General features: G+C 36.3%; 1 long non-coding RNA gene across 1 annotated transcript; it reads right to left on the minus strand.

Annotated features, from left to right (window-relative positions):
- Window positions 1-1,783: 1,783 nt before the first annotated feature.
- Window positions 1,784-21,185, minus strand: LOC120336961 (uncharacterized). The gene is made up of 6 exons (XR_013474327.1): window positions 20,987-21,185; window positions 20,565-20,666; window positions 11,849-11,927; window positions 5,087-6,712; window positions 3,063-3,223; window positions 1,784-2,297 (listed from the first exon to the last, which is right to left on the minus strand). It is a non-coding gene; the product is annotated as an uncharacterized LOC120336961 (long non-coding RNA).
- Window positions 21,186-24,262: the final 3,077 nt, after the last annotated feature.

The following is a 24,262-nucleotide window of genomic DNA, read 5'->3' on the forward strand; positions in this document are numbered from 1 at the left end:
ATCTATATATCACACCTGGGAGCGCATAGCAGCCTATATGTTGATGTAATCCAATATATTGTCGTGGTTGCAAATTCAATCGTGTGTGGGCGGGTAATATTGAATCATTTTAAAATACCTGCATCCGGTTTTAATCAAAAACCATTCAAGCCTATACGAGCCATCAAAGGCCCGTGCATCAGATTACGTGGAACGTAACGTGAACCTTACGAATACGTAAAACATGCTATTTTTTGGCTCAAACATGTGTGATCGGTCACGTTTTGAGAATATGTAATATTAGTCAGATGGAAGTAATTCAAATTCTCATTTTACACGGAGTTACTTAAAACATGATTTTGCTTGTTGCTTTGCATGGGCCTCTTTTATTGCTTTTCTACGAAAAAATGGGTTCAAATTTTGACATAAAAATAAGAGGTTCATTCAAAAGTTAATTTTCTAACTAAATTTGGACATTAGTACTCACCTGAAAAGAGCTCATTTTTTTATATATTACCACTTACTTACATAGGAGGGGTTAACTGAAGTCTTAGATCAAACGGGGGGAGGTGACTGTAGATTTGCAGCCATTGATTTAACCTTCCTACTCAAATAGCTTACACAAACACTGACCAAAATAGAAAACCTTAAAATTGAATTGCAAGTTACAACTTTTTAACAAGATATCTAGCACGAATCACTGACATGTTCTCAGCAGCTCAACAAGGAGGAAAGTCTATTTGCATTCACCACTGATGCAAATACGTTTTGACAAGTAATTACCATTTTTCGAAATTGGTGTGGTAATTTGAATATAGCTAGCATTCTAGCATTAACTATGTCTAGATAAAATTGTAAACAATGCATAGCTACTTACAATGCCGAATCATACATTTTAGAGGCCCTGAGCACGTAAGACTTAGGTGCCGTGGATATTTATATATATATATAAATAATAATAATAGTATTGATGTAACTAGTGTTCCGTGTTATCTGACAATTGAATAAGTAAGTTTCATTACCATCATTCACCATTATTTCGAGACCAAGTTATGATTAATTTACCTGATATTGTTTGGAAATTGTTCGCATGATGATTCAGAAAGAAAAATTTATTTGAATCAGGCCAATATTGAGGTCTGACCAAGCACTGAGACACCATTGAAGATTTGCCTATGAAAATGTCCGTGCTGCCCTCTTTATTATTGGTGCCCCAAGCACATGCTCATTTTGCTTAATGATTCATCCAGCCCTGACAACCTAGCTAAAATTTGGGCGCTCCAGAAGTGTATGTATCAAAAATATGAAGGTAACTAATTTTGTTCCCATACTTTACATCAAGTTGTGTAAAGGTTCTGAAACCTATGGGCAGGGGCTATTCACTTGGCTATTACATACAGTCACAGAACTCGTAATAGAACTAAAATAAGAAAAATCGAAATTAAATTATGGCCTAACCCGAATTTGGTACATATAATACGGGAGTACAGACAAAACTATATGACATGATTAGTAACTTAGGTTACTGAAGACCAACTACTACTAATTAACCTTCTGCCGTGATGATACTGTATTCGTATAATGCAAGCATATTGGGCTGTCATATAGATATAGAATAGACGGTAGGTTGCCGTCATGCGGTTAACTTCTTCCGTATATAGATAAAGCATAACGTTTGCCATGTTTTTGTTCGTTAAATGGAAAACTCGAAGACTTTTTACATAACATACATTTTATTTCACAATCTGAGAAAAATACAACAAATACGGTCCTGGTCAAGAAAAAGAACATTACGTTAGAGCAAGTATCACTACTGTTATTTTTATTGAATTATAACTGTTATTGCGGAACAAATATCATGATAAATGCAGATATTATTGAAAATTAGGCGGTAATCATTGAAATCATGCCGCCATAATCCATCGTTGTTGACTCTCGATGTCATAAACTTCTCCGTATCAAATTTTATAGACAAAAAACTTTATTAATTTATCACGTAGAAATATGTTGGCAATGTGACATCATAGTTTTATTTATTTTTTCATAATAACGTCTTCGTTATTCAATTTTTGTCATGTTGACGTCAAACCTGTTCAACCTCCCGCAGGTTTTGGCAAAGCAACACGTTCAACTTGTTCGTCTTCGTAACGTTGGCAACTTTTGGGGCAGATTAGGTTTTGCATTCGATTGACAACTCCAGGGGGTGGGGTTAAGGGGTTTCGAGGCAGATTTATGATCCTGGCTGGATAACTTGCGATTGTTTTCAGTTGTGCGGTATTCGCGGTGCCTCCTCGTGTCTTAAGGCTAAACACTTGGATCTGAAAATGAGAAAAAAATATAAAAAAAACTTGGGGCTCAAAACGATGGGCTCAATATATACAAAACTTCATTGGTAGGGAAGAACATGAGCAGTTCATACTCTGGCGCACAAACTGATTTGAAGCATCTTACATTGCCAAAGATAGAATTTTCAGGCGCTCCAGAGGTGTGTGTACCAATATGGAGGTGACTAATTTTGCTCGCCTACTTTGAATAGAGGGTAGGGCGTAATTTTCCACACTAGCAATGGTAAGTCCAACAATAATATGGCATATAATTATTTCTCAAGAAATTTGAATTCGTACAGAGTACTTCTTTTCTAAGTAATTTTTTCGCCTACTTTGCATCAAGTTCTGTAAAGAGGCTGAAACATATGGGCAGGGAGTATATTTTCGTGGCTAACACAGACAGTCCCTGAACTTATAATAGAACTAGAATAAGGAAATTTCTAATAAAATTATGCCCTAACCTGGTCCACATACTACGGGAGTAAGTACCCTAAATTTTCAATTCATTAACGTTCAATTCAATTCGATTCGATAACGTAACATAATCTAATGGCGATCCTTTCTCGCCTGGTCGAAAGTGCAGAGCAGAAATTGGATTAGTCAAACAGTTTATGGATTTGAATAGCGAATGGGGCCGTAAACGTCAACACTAGCGATGGCGAGTCCAGTAATAACATGGCATACAATTTGACCAACGCATCCGAATCAGCGCAGGTAACTTATTTTTCCAAAGAGCACCTTTTGAGTCAAACTCACCTTGACCCCAGAGGCTTTCAACGCTTTGGCAGGTTTGATGACGTCATCGGCAAATCTCGAATCTGAAACAAGAACAGCGACATCTTGTGCTCAAGGTCTGTTGTTTGGTGACTTGAACGATTTTGTACCGAGATGATTCAAGTCGGCTTCAGTGTTAGCTCCTAGAAAACAATATTATTCGTTAGTTTTTCGAATATCTGATAAAATTATCCAGTAAGAAAGTTATATTTATTCACCACCATGTAAAAATTAAGAACTCGTTAACAGACAAAAGAAAAACATTTACAGTTGAAGGGAGTTACAGAAAACCTCAAGATCATCAAGCTGTGACACCCTATAAACAAAGTATTACTGTTATTAATAGATTAACAATAAACAATATAAACAATAAAAAAAACTACATTAGGCAATTGTTTATAGGGCGCATTGTTTTTAAATTTCAAATGTTACAAGGCTGTTTTTTGAATTGAGCACAACTATTTACAAAATTTATTATTATAAGAGGGAAATGGTTATTTGGGATTTGGGCGAATATTTTTCTTTTGTTTTTTTCTTTCCTTTTTCTTTTTCCAGCATGACAGGTACAAGCACGGATGCTACATTGGCCACAAGGATAGCCAAAAGCGAGCATCTTCAGAGTTGAATATATTTCTAAATTATGTGTGTGAAAGATACAGTGACCGTACAAGCTGAATATTTTTCAGATCTGAATACATTAAAAAATTGGGCAAACTAAGTCCCGCGAGCCAAATCCGTCCCGTTGGGAAATTCAATCTGGCCCGCCTGATGCTTCCCAAACCATTTTTTTTAATGTTCCAACTAAAAAAATAAATAGCTTAAGGAATATAAAGAGAACGCAATTCAATTTAGTTTTGGCACGGGGCATATTATTTTCCACTTTTGCTTTTGTAACACTGTAAATAATGTTCATAAAATGTTACTTTTCATTTCCCACTTCCCACCAATGGCCCGTGGTCCAAAAACCTTGCCCAACACTGTCTAAAATAATATTTCGATATCCATTACATTATGACTTGAATTAAGTTTAACAAAGACTGCATCTGGTCAGTGAGTTTAAATTTAACGAGAATTTGAAATGAATCGATGTCTAGAATCTAGATAATCACAAATTTGTCCGATTATGAATATTTTTGAAGTTTTAAAACTCAATTCGAGGAATACCAGCTCATAAATATTTTTTGGAAAGAAAAATTCTCTGTAATCAGAAATTCGAAAAGCCGAATAAATTTGAATTCGATCGAAATATTTGATTGGTTCGTTATGAAGAAGATATCTGGGTGACTCCTCACCATCAGACATTGGTCGTCAAGAGACTTGATATGTGCTCATGGTCATGCCTCTACTCCTGTCGAGACTTGATATTCTAATATTATTTAAATCCTAAGATATTGGACATTAAATGGACCTATAGAACGTTTTAATATTATGTTGTTTTTAGTATTTTTTGTCCATAGTCTCGTTCATGTTCTTGTTGTTATATAAAATCGTTTTTTAAAAGTTTCTCTTTCTCCCTAACTACTGGACTAATTGCTTTGGAATGTCCAGTAGTTAAAGAATGTTGTTGTTGTCGATGAAAGGCCGTTTCACACGTTCCTTTATTCATAAATGTTCTATGAGATCTGATATTCCATCCAACATTTTGCTATATTTTTTTAATCATGGGAACACGGTTTTCTTGCGACACGAGAATCGTAAGTTTTCAGTAATATGTGACGCACTGTAGGTAGTTATGGTACGTAAGATACTGTAAAGGGTAAGGTAATCTTCATGATTTAATTATACAGTTGTGAGTCGAATCATTTATCATTCTAATTCACGTTGACAAGGCGCATAACCTGGTAAAGCTAGGGCAGCTCTAGTACATAGTAAGTTAGGATGGTCCACAGTTTCAGCTTCGTTTGTTTTCAAATATTTGCGCATTTCTCTTTTTTATCGATAATTTCTTGCAATAGGTATACAAAACAAAAGGAAAAACAGATTTCTCATTATAACGTTCAACATACCAACTCCAACGAACGGCATCCTCAATAGAGCTTTCCTAAAATTGACCTTTGTAGTCGAGCAATCTAACGGTATCTTTGACCGTGTGTCGATGCGGTTGTTGTACCGGACTGCTCCAACGCAAACGTTGTCTTTACCAAAGTTGTACTTGGTGACTCGTGAATAACAATATAAACTATGATTTTAGGACAGATGTAAAAATGATGACATACGCGTAACGGCAACCATATAGACAAGGGGTCGGCAACCTTCGGCCGGGGGCCGGATCCGGTCCGTGGAGTGTTATAATCCGGCTCGCGACGCTTCGCTGAATTATAGTAACAAAATACCTGTTTTGACGATTATATTCATTAAGTAACAGAATTTATTGGGAGACGCGTGTAGACTAAATTATATTATTATATAACAAGTATAAAATTTACAATTACTCGTTTAATGAGCATATGATTTTATTATAACTAGACAAATGGGAACAAAACGCAGAAAAGTTGATACTAAGTTTTTATGGCGCCGCAAATATTCAAATGGAATTTTATGAGATGCAATGCAATGAGGAAATAAATGTATATTTTATTCGAGAGATGACTGCAACCCTTATTTTGGCCCGCGAGTGACAAAAGGTTGCCGACCCCTGATATAGATGGTTAAAAAGTACGGTTTTATAAATATTTATTTTGTCCTAGATAAAATTCATAAGTTATGACATTCAGGTAAAATCAATTGAAAACCTACGATAAGTTTTATTTTATACCTCTGTTGTCTACCTGAACAATAAATAGTTCTCGAATTTTAGAATCGGTGCAGAAACTTTAGCATTCTCGTGAATGCTGATCCAAAAAGATGTAGAGGAATATTTAGTTATTTTCTAAATTCTCAATACATTTTTCTTCATTGTTAGGTGAGGTGTTACAAAGACGACACTTGCTGAAGTTTTTGGCTTTACTGGAGCTTTTGGCTTAGTTAGCACTTTTGGCTTCCATAGGCTCTTCGTCGCTGATGTTTGGGTGGCCTGAGAACGCCTTGTAGATACCAAAGTTCAGTCGTGGTTTAGAGCTGGCCCTTCACTACCACCTCCTTCAGAAAACCTTCTGTTAGGGCCGGCATATTTCAATCTCATGAAAATTATTCAAAGGGCCTTATGAATCACTTCATTAGGCCAGGGGTGTACAACCTTTGATACACGAGGGCCAGATTAAAAAAATGTATGAAACCGCGAGCCGCACCTTCATTTAACATATGCTTACTAGTAGTTGTAAGCACAAAAATTTTGGTTATTTATCTTGAGACATGCGTTGCGACATGCGACATGAACACAATCTCAAATATGGGCACCACAGGTTGCACATCCCTGCATTAGGCCAACGCGCCATGCACTGGATCGACGTAGCATTTACGCTAACCCCGATTCCTTACTATTGAGTTAACAAAATTTAGCACTCTTGTCCATTCAGCTCGTCCTGTAAGAGTCGTATAATGAATCAGGAACACGATATCAGCATATGCGTTGGCGGGAAAAGAGAGCTCGCAACACGGCGAAACTGCTGGAGATGACCCGTCCATCCAAGCTGTCTTATCTCCGAATGTGCCACAAGTAACAGAATCCGATCCGCCTCTTAAAGTCATATCAACTGAAATGGAACAGAAATCATAATATGTATTATTTATTTAGAAGAGAAAACTATAAATGTAATGCAGCCGCAAAAAATATAGGCAGGGTCAGTATTAGCCTATATACCTGACATGGGCAAACTACGGAACGCGGGTCAAATCCGGCCCGTTGGGTAATTCAAGCTGGCCCGCCTGGCCCACATCCAAATTAAAGCCAAATTTTGAAATGTTATTCAAAAAAATAACTCAAAGAATTTGTTGAGATTGCGATTGAATTTAGTTTTGGCGCGAGGCATATTGTTTCCCAATTTTGCTTTTGTAACACTGTGATATTATTCATAAAATGTAACTTTTTACTTCACACTTACATGGCCCGCCAGTCTAGAGAGGCAAAATTTTTGGCCCCTGGTGGGAAAACTTTGCCCAGCCCTGCTATATGCGCTATCAGGAGCGTAGCCAGGTTTTTGAGTACACCGACTAAAAGAGTACACCGATTTCACACAAAGTACTATCTATTGTACTTTCTTAGACTTTCGATTAGCAAAACGATAATTAAAACTGCTGCAAAACATAAATCTCACAATTTTAATAAATACAAAAAATCAGATAAGCGCCGCAGTTGCATAACAATTTTCATAAAGCATATTTTGAACTGTTTAAGATAATAAGGGGCGCGAGGAAGCTTTGAATGACTCAGGTCCCTTCGAGTCTTTGATACACGGTGACTCGAATCTAACTCGTATCGAGTCAATAACTCGTGCCCCCACGCACACACATACATACCCAAACACACATATTTAAAGTACAAACCTGGGCATTCGGAGTTGCGTTTCTTTCCATCAGTTGAACATTTAAACGACACGACGCGACGGTTTTCAAGTTCGTCAAGCTTCGGACAAACATCTAAATCAGCGTTTCCCAACCTTTTTTGGTCGCGGACTATTTTCTCACCGGCGAAAACCTTTGCGGACTCAAGGTGCGTTTATTGCAACCGTACTCTGTGTAAAGCAGCAATAAAACCAAACACAACAGAAAAATCAAACACAACGAATTTTAAAATCGGAAAAATCATTAAAAGAGCCGACATTTTTTGGTGTATAATGGATTTTTCTGTCGCACAGTATTCATTCTATGACATCGACGAGAATTTAAAATGTATTTCCATTTTAATTAAATTGTGTTCATCATGGTAACTCGCGGTTGCGTCGACTTACGACAAGATGAAAGCATTACTTTTTTAAAATTCCACTGCCATCTGCGAACATAATAATGAGAGAATATATTGCCTGAATATATTCAGCTTTGATACATATTTTTTGCGATCTTGCGAATTCGTTATCGCTGTTACAAAAAATCATACTATCTGCTATAAATTTCCAGAATGTACAACTTAATTTAGTATTTATTAAAAATATATTAAAAGTATATATATATATTCGTAAATCAAGAATACATATTCATCGCCTTGGAATTCTCGAAAACAACTTCTGAAGTAATCGTCGCGTATACGTCACTCGTTAAAAGAGCCGACTTTTCAATGATTTTTTCTGTTGCATAAACTATTCAATCCATCCCCATGTGTGATTCTTTTAATCTGCGGTTGTGTTGACGAAATAAGTGCAATACTACTCAGAAAATATCATGACAATCCGTGGACACAAAAATGCGTGGTAAAGTGCCCGATTATATCTTGTTTTGACTCGTATTTTTGTGAATTCGACAAATCTGTGTGAATTCGACATTACTACTGTGCGTACCAATCTGGAGGCAGTAAAGCAGAGAAAGGAAAATGCCCTGGTACGTATACTACGGTAGCACGCGAAATTTTGCGATTTGCAATGTCTAAAAAAGCGTTTTTAATCGGTCGCGGACCGCATTTCAATTTAGAAAATTTGGGTTGCCACCATTTACACCTACCAGAATTTTTTTTATTCCTCGTTGTTCGAACTTGCTAGAAACACATTACGAATCTATCGAAGCGTGTACAGACGCTTGTTTTCGTCGGAAATCCACAAGTGAGTTGTGAAATCCGATCGTTTAATTAAGCGACTCGCAAGTGACCTGTCGCGTTACATGTTACCAAATTTTCGATTAGTAAATATGCTATTCTAATAGTTGAATATTCGAATATATGCCCAGCCCTACTCAGTAACCAGTAATTATTGACTCGATTAATGTCATGTGAAGAAACTGACTTTTCATGCTTTTTTTGTAAATTCAAACGCAAATCCTAACTTGGCTGATAGTTAATTAAGTTTCGCAAAAACGTTTGCGGCCCGCAGTGAATTTCTGACTCGTTGCGGACTCATTTAAACGCTCTGCGGACTCATTTGAGACCGCGGACTCGGGTTGGGAAACACTGATCTAAATAAATAGGTAAATTATATACATTGAAACATGAGAGCAATGCTGAAATATATGGACACGATTACCAAAGCAAAGTACTTTTCGTACCGTGCCAATGTATCAATTAATCTCCGAGTTTGCTTAGCGTAATGTCAAATCCGAAACAGTCATGCACCACGCAACCGTATTCCAATGAAGCTGTAAACGTTATTCCAAGAATAACAATAGGAATAGAAAAAATAACACCATAATAGCAAAAACGATTAGTTTTTTTTATACATTGTGCTTATTTCACTTTGAACAAGACTCCGCTAATATGGAAAAATAACAGTAAACATGAATAAATGAATATTTAATCTTTATATGAACAAAACGACTTTATTTTGTCCTTGCCACTTCAACCCTCTTTGAAAGAATCGAGGCTTCGAATATGCCAAATTTAACTAAGCAAATTAAATCTGCATATGACATCGCTATTGGTTCGCAGGGTAATAAATAATCCCCGGCACAAAGCACTCAAAACAGACAAAATTCAAACCTAACCCGAAACTTCATTAAAGGGTACTTCCGGACACCGTAACGTAGTATGTGTTACAGGTTAGGGTTGGGCCATAATTATTTCACAATTTTCCCTATTTTAGTTCTATTGCGAGTTCGGGGACTAGCCAAGTGACTCCCGTAGTATTTGTACCTGGAATTACGGCCTAAGCCTAACCTGGTACACATACTACGTTCCAGTCTTCGCCATCTTGATCCACATACTTATAAAATTCTTATATCATGCTCATTTACGACAATAGCTCAAAACAAGGCAGACGCTGATATCTAACCGATATGCAAAAGGCTATTACTATTACGGTACCGAATCGTTCTGGTTTAGGATTATCCTCCCAATTGTTGCCCCGGTGACTAGGGCTGGGCATTTTCGAAAACCTGGTAATTTCAGAATCGAATCGAATATCCGGAAAATTGTATGTAACTTTCTTATTGTATTAGGTCTTCCAGACATATACATTACTGAAAACATAAAATACATCACTAATGCAGATTGCTGAGCGTTCACACACAATAAAAAAACACGTTTTATCAATAACTCACTACATAAAATATTCATATGTTAGAACTGCGTTGAAAAAATATGACTTCAATGAAAAAAAAATCAGGGAATCCACCTCGACCATTGGCGGAAATAAAAAAAACAAGGTGGCGCGATTCGAAATTTAGCTTTGAACCGATTCAAATAATTTACTATAGTGAAGGCAAAGGGAGGATATAACGAAAAATAACAATGAATACTATTATTTATCTTTATAATGCTATTTTCTACAAACTATTTTTTTTCTCTCTCACATTTATATTATAGATTAATAAACATTTGTCTACACTTGGTCTGATCACCCTGGTATACGTTCCAATAAGTAGCAGACAATTGATTCGCGGGTTTCAATACTCTCTGGCTTGAAAAGTAGGAATTCGGCATGTTCTCACTGGATCTGGAAGCTTAATATTAAACTGCAAGATTTTGAATTACAGGCATTCAATGGTGATAATGAGATTCAAAACAGAAACTCGAATAGCATCAAGCTTACTAATAGTTTTCAACATTCAATTAGTGAACGCTAACATGTTCTATAAGTTTTGTTATCAAAATGAGTTCGGAACTGTAGTCGGGGTCAGAAATGTTTGCAACCCCGAGTCTAGAGTCGGAGTCAATTTTTTTCAATTCGGATTCGAATGTAAATTGCCGAAAGTGGAAAGCGACAACGTTTTCACTGTTATGAAAGAACATGGGTTATTTCTTCGGATACTGTTTCATCATTACTAATCAATTATTTGACCTTTTTTCATTCATGTTGCTCATATAAGAGAACAACCTAACAATTTTTGAGCGCAGCCATTTCATAGACTACTGCCAGCTGATAATATAAAGGCGAGTATCGGGGATGGGTTGATATATAACCTAGCATACACGTCTTTCATTGACAACACTCTATTTCAGAGGTCGACAACCTCTGGCCAGTGGGCCGGATCCGGCCAGCGGGGTAAAATAATCCGGCCCGCGAGTCTTCACTGAATTTTACCGACAAAACGGCGATTTTGACGATGAATTCATTTTTTAATCTTCGGTAAAGGAGTAGTTTATATTCTTTACGTAACAGAATTTATTGTGAGACACGTGTAGAATAAATTATATCACAACCTAACAATAAAGTGAGCAGCTACTCTTTTAACGAGCCTACAATTAATTATAATTAGACAAATGACAACGCGATGAGGGCGGGGCTCAACGACGCAGAAAATATTCAAATGGAGCTCATTGAGATGCAATGGAAATAAAATCCATATTCGAGAGATGTATCACTGCTTGATCTTTTATAAAAATTATCTTATTGATAAAAATCTCTATCCAAATTTGACAAACCATGCGAAAAATTCGCGATTAATTATTTTCGAAAATGAACATTGCAAAAAACGAACAAAGAACTATGATTAGTGATGCCCAGTTGAAAATTGATTTAATAAATCTCACGATTTGAAAGAATACAAAAAATCAGATAAGCGCCGCAGTTGCATAACAATTTTCCGTCTTTTTTCAACTTCTCTTTAAAGCATATTTCGAACTGTTTAAGATATTAAACCTCAACCAGGTTCGCGTAAAATTTTAAAAGGGGCGGGAGGAAGCTTTGAATGACTCGGGTCCCTTCGAGTCTTTGATACACGGTGGCTCGAATCTAACTTGTATCGAGTCAATAACTCGTGCCCCCACGCACACACATACATACCCAGACACACATATTTACAGTACATACCTGGGCATTCGGAGTTGCATTTCTTTCCATCAGTTAAACATTCAAACGACACGACGCGACGGTTTTCAAGTTCGTCAAGCTTCGGACAAACATATAAATAAATAGGTAAATTATATACATTGAAACATGAGAGCAATGCTGAAATATATGGAAACGATAACCAAAGCAAAGTACTTTTCGTACCGTGCCAACATATCAATTAATCTCCGAGTTTGCTTAGCATAATGTCAAATCGGAAACAGTCATGCACCACGCAACCGTATTCCAATGAAGCTGTAAACGTTATTCCAAGAATAACAATACGAATAGAAAAAATAACACCATAATAGCAAAAACGATTAATTTTTTATACATTATGCTTATTTCACTGTGAACAAGACTCCGCTAATATGGAAAAATAACAGTAAACACGAATAAATGAATATTTAATCTTTATATGAACAAAACGACTTCATTTTGTCCTTGCCACTTCAACCCTCTTTGAAAGAATCGAGGCTTCGAATATGTCAAATTTAACTAAGCAAATTAAATTCGCATATGACATCGCTATTGGTTCGCAGGGTAATAAATAATCCCCGGCACAAAGCACTCAAAACAGACAAAATTCAAACCTAACCCGAAACTTCATTAAAGGGTACTTCCGGACACCGTAACGTAGTATGTGTTACAGGTTAGGGTTGGACCATAATTATTTTCCAATTTTCTCTATTTTAGTTCTATTGCGAGTTCGGGGACTAGCCAAGTGACTCCCGTAGTATTTGTACCTGAAATTACGGCCTAGGCCTAACCTGGTACACATACTACGTTCCAGTATTCGCCGTCTTGATTCACATACTTCGGTAGTTCCAAAAATTCTTATACAACGCTCATTTACGGCAATAGCTCAAAACAAGGCTTTGTACAAGCAGACGCTGATATCTAACCGATATACAAAAGGCTATTACTATTACGGTACCGAATAGTTCTGGTTTAGGATTATCCTCCCAATTGTTGCCCCGGTAACTAGAGCTGGGCATTTTCAAACAACTGATAATTTCAAAATCGAATCGAATCTCGAATATCTGGGAAATGCAAAATTGTATGTAACTTTCTTATTGTATTAGGTCCTCCAGACATATACATTACTGAAAACATAAAATACATCACTAAGGCAGATTGCTGAGCGTTCATACACAATAAAAAACACGTTTTATCAATAACTCACTACATAAAATATTCATATGTTAGAACTGCGTTATGAAAATATGACTTCAATGAAAAAAAATTAGGGAATTCACCTCGACCATTGGCGGAAATGAAAAAAAAAAGGTGGCGAAATGAAAAAAAAAAGGTGGCGGCGATTCGAAATTTAGCTTTGAACCGATTCGAATAATTTACTATACGATTCGAAATGCCCAGCCCTAGTGAAGGCAAAGGGAGGATATAACGAAAAATAACAATGGATTATATTATTTATCTTTATAATGCTATTTTGTACAAACTATTTTTTTCTCTCTTACATTTATATTATAGATTAATAAACATTTGTCTACACTTGGTCTGATCACCCTGGTATATGTTCCAATAAGTAGCAGACAATTGATTCGCGTGTTTCAATACTCTCTGGCTTGAAAAGTAGGAATTCGGCATGTTCTCACTGGATCTGGAAGCTTAATATTAAACTGCAAGATTTTGAATTACAGGCATTCAATGGTGATATTGAGATTCAAAACAGAAACTCGAATAGCATCAAGCTTACTAATAGTCTTCAACATTCAATTAGTGAACGCTGACATGTGCTATAAATTTTGTTATCAAAATGAGTTCGGAACTGTAGTCGGGGTCAGAAGTGTTTGCAACTCCGAGTCTAGAGTCGGAGTCAATTTTTTTCAATTCGGATTTGAATGTAAATTGCCGAAAGTGGAAAGCGACAACGTTTTCACTGTTATGAAAGAACATGGGTTATTTCTTCGGATACTGTTTCATCATTACTAATCAATTATTTGTACTTTTTTCTATTCATGTAGCTCATATAAGAGAACAACCTAACAATTTTTGAACGCAGCCATTTTATAGACTACTGCCAGCTGATAGTATAAAGGCGAGTATCGTGGATGGGTCGATATATAACCTAGCATGCACGTCTTTCATTAACAACACTCTATTCCAGAGGTCGACAACCTCCGGCCAGTGGGCCGGATCCGGCCAGCGGGGTAAAATAATCCGGCCCGCGAGTCTTCACTGAATTTTACCGACAAAACGGCGATTTTGACGATGAATTCATTTTTTAATCTTCGGTAAAGGAGTAGTTTATATTCTTTACGTAACAGAATTTATTGTGAGACACGTGTAGAATAAATTATATCATAACTAGGCTTGCACGTAATTTACGGATTTACGGAATTACGGAATTATTTCGAGTTACGGAAGCGAAGTTACGAATTACGTAAAATCGTAATTATTGGTCGAGCGCTTCCGCGATTGAAACGAGCTCTCTTCAGAGCAGTCAATTCCGTCGATTGTAAAAAATTAAAGTTTAAGTAAAAGAAGTTAGAGTTCCGGTATTCGCAGCCGTTTTTCTCTCTCTTGTTAGGCAGATGGGGAAGGCATAACGCGTCATTTACTAACCTATTATCAACTTATCTAGGATGGCCAATGTACATATTAACCGTAGATAAGGAATAGAATTGTGTTGAGACCGATGGACGTCAACACACCTGGTTTCAACTTCTTCGGGTGAAATGACTAAAGAATGTAAGAGATCAACTTATAAAACATGGTCTATTTGTAAATGCCGTGATAATTAATGTCGCGCTTATCAAACAGCAATATAAAGACGGAAGAGAAATTGGGTAATGAACCAACGCAACTTAGTCTCTTCGGCATCGGTAAAGCGATTGAGACGGCAGAGAAACAACAATACGACGGGATTTCCCGTGTTTATTCTGCGCGAGATCCATTTTCTATTACAAAATCTTGATGTTCTGTTACCGATTTTATCGTTATATATCTGTCCGGACTTGGCATTGCTCAATATGTTTTTCACAATGCCTCGCAATATGTCGGCCAAATATGATTACCTGTCTTTACCAAATGTGGCAACTTATTTTGATTTATCGTCGACTCGAATACCACCGGCACTCGACCAAACTTGTGTCAATCTTGGCAAATAGGATTGTCGACTTGAGGTAGAAAAATAAATTAATAATTTCATGAGTGCAAAATAAATGTCACAAAATGCATGTTTTTGCGATATAACTTTGTATTTTCGGAGAAGGCATGTCATATAAGTACGTTATTTTAAATAATGCGCAAATAATTAATATTTGATCCAAATTTATCGCAAATAATGTTATAACTTTTAGGCCGCGAAATGATTTAATGTAAAATGAAGCATGGAATTCGGAATATCGTCAATTCGGCATCAATAATTATCATAAAATGCTAACTAAGTAGTAAAGTCGGATATTGTAAAAAGCGGTGAAATAACAAGTCTTCGTCGCGAGGCAAGCGAAAGTATAATCAAACGAGAGAATACGCTTGTAGTTGATTAATAAATTAGCAACCCGGAATTTTTATTTAATACGAAAGTCGTATTAATACGTTAATACGATTTCAAAAAAGTGAACTATCGTTTCTTAAATATATTACCAGTGTTGGTAATGATAAAATTGATCGCATAAAATTTGGTGATAAAGTGGATAAAAAAATCGAAGCTAATACAAAAGATAAAAATCAGAATAAAATTATTTTGAATTCACTCCTTGATATTTGTCTTTAACATCTGTCGCCGGCGTGTAGTACTGCCGGGAATATGAAAACCAAACTTCGATGTCCCATTCGGAATAGAAGTGGATTAAATTGGTTGTTATGATAGGTTTAAATGTGTGAAAAAATATCGCAATTACCGCAATCGCAAAAATTATCTCATCGCACCCTTTTACACAGCTCAAAAACCTCAATGTTCAAGACAAGACATTTGAAGAATATCGCAAATTGGCTGAACTGGCATCAACTACAAAACTTGAATCATTATGCTTCATGGATTCCGATCTAAACTTAGATTATTTTGCTATAGGAGCTACAGAAAACAAATTGCAGGTCCATGTATCAGTATGCTCATAACAAGTCTCATAGCAAGTCTTGTTTTGTAAAATAGTGAAGAATATGCCGAAATTTCTTTTTTTGGAACATGGAATTCATGAAGAATAGGAAATGATTGTTTCAATAGAAAACGACTTAATGTACAATGTATGGACAAGTGGACTACCTAGTCCGATTACCAGAAAGTCGTTGATGGAATGGCCTGATTGACTGAAATGTTTGCCAACTGCAAGAAGTTTGTTTATTTGATTGATGCTTCTAATGTGTTATGAAATTCTGTATTTTAAATGTCTACCTGTTTCACCGATGTATTGCATACCGCATTTCCGAATTGCACGTTAGTCTTTGATTGATGTTCATTTGAAGTCTCGTAAACTATTGATCAAAATTTTTAAAATACCTGTTCTGGCGTCTCCATAGAAGTAACAGAAATCCCTCTAATTTGAAGAGTCGTTTCAGCCTTGAAATTATGTTGAAGTCCATGCAAACTCCTGTCCATAGCCCGAAACAACAATACCCGACGCAGCTTATCGAGTTTTTTTTTTAAACATTTTCTGGTCTATGACATTTCAACAAACGAGCACAAGTTTTCATCATATGTAATTTATTCGTGTCAATAAATGTTTTCTTACGAATCTCCCTCAATTTATGCCCCGTGTGTTATAAATATTACATCGATATTAGGAGGTGTGCTCTGTTATTTCAGGTATTTCCTTCTAAACAAGCCTCTGTATGAATATATTGATTGATATGCAAGGGGCAACTTTATTTCTGGATGGACGGACCTAAACGTTTCTCTTTTTCTGGAAATTACACAGGATTGAACTTGGAATCTCATTTTTCCAGACATACTCCGACATCGTTCAACTAATGAAGAGTACAAAGTGTACCTTTGATAAGGGGTCCGCTAGTAATTTTGGCGCGGCCTACAAAAAAATTTTAATTTCTCGCGACCCAAAAATTTGATGAGCATATCGTCACGCTAATAACCGAATTGCGTAAGTCATTTTTGACGATTTTGAGTTTTTTTTATAAAATAGGTATTTATGTATTGCTGCGCACCTGTCTGTTAACTCAGATTTTATTTTAGGAATTTCGAAACCCATAAAAATGAAGATTTAGTATGACATGTACATTTGTGTGATTGTTTCGTCATTCAGATTCAGATATTTTATTTCGTCGTGCATGAAACATTGTCAACAAATAATAATAAATTGAAATAAATCAAAAACACACAATGTTTCGCAATTGACGAGGAGTCGCGAAAGACTATTAAGTCATCGTGTCAGCGACACCTATATGCTGGATTACAGCAACAGATATAGCAAAAGACTTGGGTTTATCACGTACAATACGGTACTAAAAAGCATAGAAACAACAACAACGGATGAAAAATAAAATAGGGAAATATGAAAAGCCATGAGGACTTTAATTAAGGATACCGGTACCGCTTGACGAGCGCAAGGGCGCCATCAAGCGAATGCGATATACCTCAATGTACACAATTAAACGAGAATAACGCTTATTAACATGACTAAGCAATTTGAAAACTGGATCGGCGTGCCCAGCAACGTTAATTTCAATTTGACAGAACTTTACTGGCTTAATGAACTGATGCATGCCGAAGCATGCATTTCTTTCACATTTAGGTTATATGATAAAAAGTTGGCGAAAGTGAAAAACAGAACTTGGCACATACAGAGTAAATGACGATGCGAATTTAGAATACAGTGGAAGAACACGATTGGATCCCGGTGATCATAATGAATTATCATTGTTACAGCAGAACTATTGTGACGTCACAAAGGCAAAATAACCTCGGCGCAGTATTTTCGAGTTTTTGCATCTCGGATTCTAGCTTAGCGCGTATTAATTTGAATTTTTACTACAGTATAGGAAGACGTGCACTTGTGATATTCACTGTCCGAGTCCAATTTACCTTGGTTGGCTTTCATATTGGATGCATTGCTGTTTTATTCTTTATATTTAATCTTAGTCTTATTTCGGTGGGTGTGCAGAACGTGTTATATTGATGAAATATATATTTTTATACATAAAAAATAATGTAATTAAAACTGATTAGCTATTTTGGGGATTAGACATTGTAGATACTGAGAATTACATTCATTTTTGGAATGTTTAATTTTCAGGACTGGTGCATATAGTAAAAATGCAAAATTGCGTATGTCCCCAAGTCATAACCACATTTCTGCCTAAGTCACAGTGCGCCATTATGACGTCACTTAACTGCGTCATACAAATTAACTTAAATGCGGCTACGATCAAAAAATTGAACCATGGCAAATTATTTACTCTCAATGGCATAACAATATCATCAGGAAGTTTTTTACGTTTTTTCTCAAAACTGCTAAAAATGACTCACGCAATTCGGTTATTAGCGTGACAACATGTATTTGCGGAAAATACTTTGTAATTAAATATTGATTTCAAGTGTGCAATTTTTTTTAGAGTACTATTGGCAGTAGCATTTTTTTGCACAAAATCGCATGAAACATATAAAACAGTAAGTAATTACATTCACTATGTATAATGACAATTATAGGCTCTTTGATTGGAACACAACATATCAATTCGAGGTTTAAGTTGAAAGACGGCAACTCAAAGATCTTCTTGTACTTCTAGCCTTTGTATTTGCTTTTAATGTATGATAACGCAATAATGTTTTCATATTTTAAACGATTGTTTTAATTCAAGTTTTATTCGCCTGTTTTGTGTAAATTGGGTGCATTATTTGATTTTTTTGTATTAAATAGGTTGAACTCGAACATAACAAATGGCTGTAAAAACTTGCCAACTGGTTCTTATTCGCATTAATCATTTCGAAACGCCACAAATATCGATGACATGCCCATACGCGCTTTCTAAAGGCGTCCGCAAACGGGCGCGGTGGTCTGCGGTGGAAGACGCAACCGACAAGTCTTTCCGTGACGACGAGGAGTCCAGCAATCCTCTTGCACATAGTCACATCACTGATGGGATTTGGACTAAGGCCGGATATACCTGTAGACAGGATAATCTGAAGCCTATGGACATCAGACCTCGCGAGCCTTGACTATGATATTTGACCTTTTATTCATTTTAAGTCGTCGTCTAAAATTAAATCCGGCCCTGATCCATTATTGCGTCGACGCACGTGTTTTGTCAAATTTAAGCGGTGAGCGGGCACCTGCTCCAACTGATTTTGGATTGTAGCAGGATCGTTAGCTATGCTTCATGTTTTTTATTGCCATTTTTACTCAAAGCGTCCACCTGATATCTCTGACAAACATTCCTGTTAATTTCTTATGTGGGTACTAACTTGGGGATAAAGTTACGCGATGAAAGTGAAAGCAAGATTTTTTTCTTACACTTTTACACCGTGGAAACGTGCCAGAGCCAGGGATGGCAATAACCGAATACTTGACTATTTTGAATACATTCTAAAGTCCCCCACATATTTTAATCACTTTTCAAAAATCCATGGGCATAGGAATTAAGCTTAATAATATCATTATTGTAAAGCAGCTATAAATACAAATGAAATGTGCAATATTATTGAAATTAGTGGTTTTCATGCATATAAGAAAAGAGACATGATAAACATACAGTATTCACACCTATGAATTGTGGTGTATCTTGGCAATCACAGAAGAAAGGGCGATCCAGAAGTATGTGTATACCGATATGAAGGTAACTAATTTTGTTCGCCTACTTTACATCAAGTTGTGAATGAGCTGAAACCTATGGGCAGGGGGTTTGCCTACTTTACATCAAGTTATGAATGAGCTGCAACCTATGGGCAGGGGGTTCGCCTACTTTACATCAAGTTGTGAATGAGCTGAAACCTATGGGCAGGGGGTATATCCAATTGACTAACAAGGACAGTCCCCGACGCTTATAAAAAAAACTAAAATAGAAAAAATTATGGCTCAACCCTAACCTGGTACACATACTGCGGGAGAAACGAAAAGAAAGCAACTATTCGCCTTGTGAAATGTTTCAAATTCTACATCAAAAGTTCTTAACAGCACACACACTTTTTGATAACGATAATTTTTGTTACAAATGCTGACTGTTTATCGTACAGTCAGCGTGAGTGGTATTTAGTCCACCGTTAAGCTAAATTCCGCCTCAGTTATCGTTCCACGCAAGAGTTTGTGCTAGCACGGATTTAAATTTTATTTTGCTCGCTCCACCATTCGTTGATTCAGAAATAACGCAAAAGTTATTACGCGACCAACGTCATAATCAAATTAGTGAACCCGATTCCCTAAATTCTATCATCCTATGGCGAAAAATTAAGACCGAAAGTCGTCGGCGCTGATCTAAATCTTTCATGTCGGTTGTTATGATTTTATTCGCGCTTTTAAATTGATACCGCCAACTTAAACTGGACGATATTTTCACCAGCGACGCCGGGATAAGATAAAATCCGCCATACTAAGTAGTAAGTAATATTTAGGAGCTATTTAGTACGCTGTGAATTGCAAGGAAGGCAAAACTATCACAGGATTCACAGGATATTTCAATAAAAAATACAAAAGATAGGCCTACACTAAAATTTTGATTTATGGAGCCCTTGTTCCAAACCTGACTGTTATTTATAATTGATAAAACACAAAACACTACTTACCAAGCAATTCCACCAGTTGCTGATAACCTCGTATTGCTACGAAACAATGCAATTGACTAAGTAGTAGGCTAATAACAATGGTTCAATCAGAGGTTTACAAAGCTGTAGTACATAAACACCGTACACGAACGCAATGCTTATATTGTAGTAAAATGCTTGTCTGAGGAAGTCTGACCTCGGTCAGGCGAAACGTTGCAGAAATACATTTGTGTAAGTGTGCAGCAAGACTCTTGAATTAAATATCTTATATTCATGGCAAGTTTAAATAGTTTTGCGACCCAGAGGGGAAGGTCTCGCGATCCAAATTTGCGGACTAATGCATTTGATGACAGCTGGGCTGTGCTGTTAATAGCAGTGTGACCAGGAACATATAAATTAGACAAATTAAATTGATAAAACGAAATAAAGTGGTAACAACTTACTCTATAATCAGTTCCTCGAAGCCTATTGACAGACGGTCGGTGTAAGCACGTTCTTTACATAAAACACCATTGCTTGATGCCCTTACAGTCGGAGCTTTCTACGTATTAGCATTTCTGTATTACATTACAATAATTACATTGTTTCAATCTTTTATGAAACTCAGCGATGAGAAACTAGTATTAAATGCCAAAAGCAGAGATTGAATACCCTACCCGCGAATGCGCGATGAAGGCAAGTTCTAGAATAAGTCCTCATTACTAAGTCATCAACCGCAATTTCCTAACTGCGGTCTATTTTCGTTGGAGCGGTTTTTGAAAATTCATAAGTAGAAAACTAAGTCGACTTTATGTAAATAATGATCGTCAAAAATTCTGAAAAAATATATAGGATCAAATTCATCAAAACAAATTTTCCGCGGTAACCCCCATTTAAGAGTTAGTTTCCCACCTTTTCCCAGCAGAATTCGTCGTAACTCCAGCTAGGTTCCAGCTTTTTGCCGTAATTTGGTTACATATTAATATATTGTTTCGCCTTCATTCTGCAACATCCAACTGAAAACATGACTCTCAAACAAAACGTTTGACCGAGGTATAAAATATTCGCTAACCTTTTTCACTACATCATTGTAGTTGTCACCGTAACAGTATTTGTCAAAGCATCGAATATTTCTTGAACTTGTGGACACGCATGAAACAAAAGTACAGCTGTTTCTACGCTGAATTTGTTGTTGTTTGAAATACTCAAAAGATCAATTCCAGTTCCGCCATGTTGAACCGACATTAGTACGGTCGCCATTGCATCGCCATGTATATAATTTATTAACATATACCGAGAGTTTAATGTAACTGTCGCGGACTAAAGTGTCCAACTGTCCGCGTTTATGTTGTGTACATATATATATTTTTCTGTTTATAGACTGTTATGTTGACCCTTATTTTAATGCTGTTTTGTCGGATTTGACCTCCGACCACTCACTACATGTGAGGCAAAAACTGTCTTTCGGTCTCTTGTTTTCTCCGACTGCCGCACTGGCGGTCGGATGTGTTTTCAGTTCGTTAGGTATGTTTTGTTTATTCTGTTTGACTGTTGTATATGCTTTGGAGTTGCCGTACAATAAACAACCAATCCGGAACCTTTGAGTCTTCTGATTCATTCAACACACAGTAGCAAAATCTTTTCTGTGACATAACATAACCCGTCTCAATTTATTTATTCAAGTATTTGCATTTGGTGGTAACTGACCGAGATGACCGTAATATGGTCTTATCGTTATCACCCAGTCATATACCAAAAACTGTATTATGTGTTTTATTATTATATATTTGTTATTTGTATCATCAATATGTTTTCTGGTTTGACGAAAAAATAAATTCCGTCCGTATTCTAATATTGCAATTATCCCCAACATCCTCAAACATAAAAACGGGGTAATTCTTGCGACTAATTAATTGCCAACAAATGCGTTTGTGTCCATGTGTTAGTTAACTCAATGAATTTTTTAAGCAATTGCAATGTGGCTGGAGTTGAGGTCGACATTCGAAAATGAAATGAAGGACTACAATAGAAAATTTACGTTTTCATGGATAAAGAATTTGGATTATTTGACATGAATAGATTTAATGAATTTAATCACAAAGAAAAGCCGTGATTTGTTATGGGGATAAATATTTATACTGGTGGAAATTAACGAAGAGTACGTGTGCAAGTAGCTTCAAAGCATAAAAAATAGTTTATTTAACTGTATAAAATTGGTAAAGTATATTCTCTACTTTTTTGGTTTGTATATGCGATTTCTGAAAAGATCCCATATACTTGTTCTACACGATGTCTTTTATTATACTCGTCGCCAAATTGTACTGTTCAATCCCCAAACAGATAGATTAAAACAGATTTAACTTAAGAATTCAATACAGATCTACACACTCAAAATACACCTGCTCGCAGCTTACAAGCAGCGTTGCCAGATGCCAGTGATCAAAAAAGCCAGATCAAGACACAAAAAAGCCAGCAATTTTACCAATTACAAAATCCTCATGATTGGTCGGACTTAAAACTCTTGGCACAATAGTGGTAGGATTATTGAACTAGAATGTACATCCAACACAATGCCGTCAAATTGACATCTACATAAAAAATTTAAAAACATCAAAAACCAAAAAGAGCAATATCAAGCGGACAGCAATATTTTACAATTGAATATATACAATACATGGTGCCGCTTTAGTATGTGATACTGATAACCGTACATTTTTCTACTTAAACTCGATAACAATTAAGTCACGCAACTATTTTTTAAAACAAAACTGACAAATAACACGCAAAACTATGGAAACATGGCCTGCTTGAACATCTGTCTGAGAGGCTGCAAAAACTGCAATTGTTACGTCATTGTCAACCTATTTCTGATTTGTTATGGTTAAGATGATAAACAAAAAAGTTGATGCCCTGGAAAATCCAAATGTTGAGTCTCTAAGCCTAAGGTAAGCAATAGGGTATTTTTTGCATATTAACTATTGTATTTTATATGATTTTATCAATAGACCCTATAATTGACATAAACCTGCTCACGATTTTATTACCTAGATTAGAGGTCACCAAACTACGGCCCGCGAGCCAGATCCGGCCCGTGACGTTCTTTCATCTGTCCCGCAATAACACGAAAAAGTGGCAACGTTTTTTTTTTCAAAGAATATTTCCCCTCGGAAACACTTCCTTATTAATTTCGTAACTTTGGTCAATCAGCAAGATGCAAATAGTGACCTAACAATTGGCCTTTTCGAATCCGCTAAGACACTTTTGTCTCTCAGACAGTTTTTAGTAGTGGTTGTAAACAATACCTCGTTTTCGCGATTTTGAATGCTACTCGTTAGTTTTTCGCTGTTTCGGAAATTTAATTATGAACCAAATAGGTCAATCATCATTTTGCCTTCTTAGAAGTAGTAGTTTAATTGCAGTAATCAAAAATTAGTCTAGAAATTGCTATGATAAAATAGGCTAAGAATATCTACCGGTATGCAACGCTTTCTACGAAAAATGCACTCGTGGCTTGTGCTTTCGGCGAAACTGTTGTTGTCTACTTTTTTGTGCTAAAATGAACGTCTAGCGTGAATTTTACGCTAATATTACTGTAATATCTCGCGCACTGCTCCAATTTCAAAAAGTTATATTAACTTTTGTACTGTTACATGCGGGTATTCATAACTGCAATGTTTTGCTACAAGCTAGCCTCAAGATAGTTGTGTTTAGGAATGATTATATTTGTTTTGCTATGATGT

This window comes from Styela clava, chromosome 2 (genome assembly GCF_964204865.1).
Source record: "Styela clava chromosome 2, kaStyClav1.hap1.2, whole genome shotgun sequence".
Classification (NCBI taxonomy): domain Eukaryota; kingdom Metazoa; phylum Chordata; class Ascidiacea; order Stolidobranchia; family Styelidae; genus Styela; species Styela clava.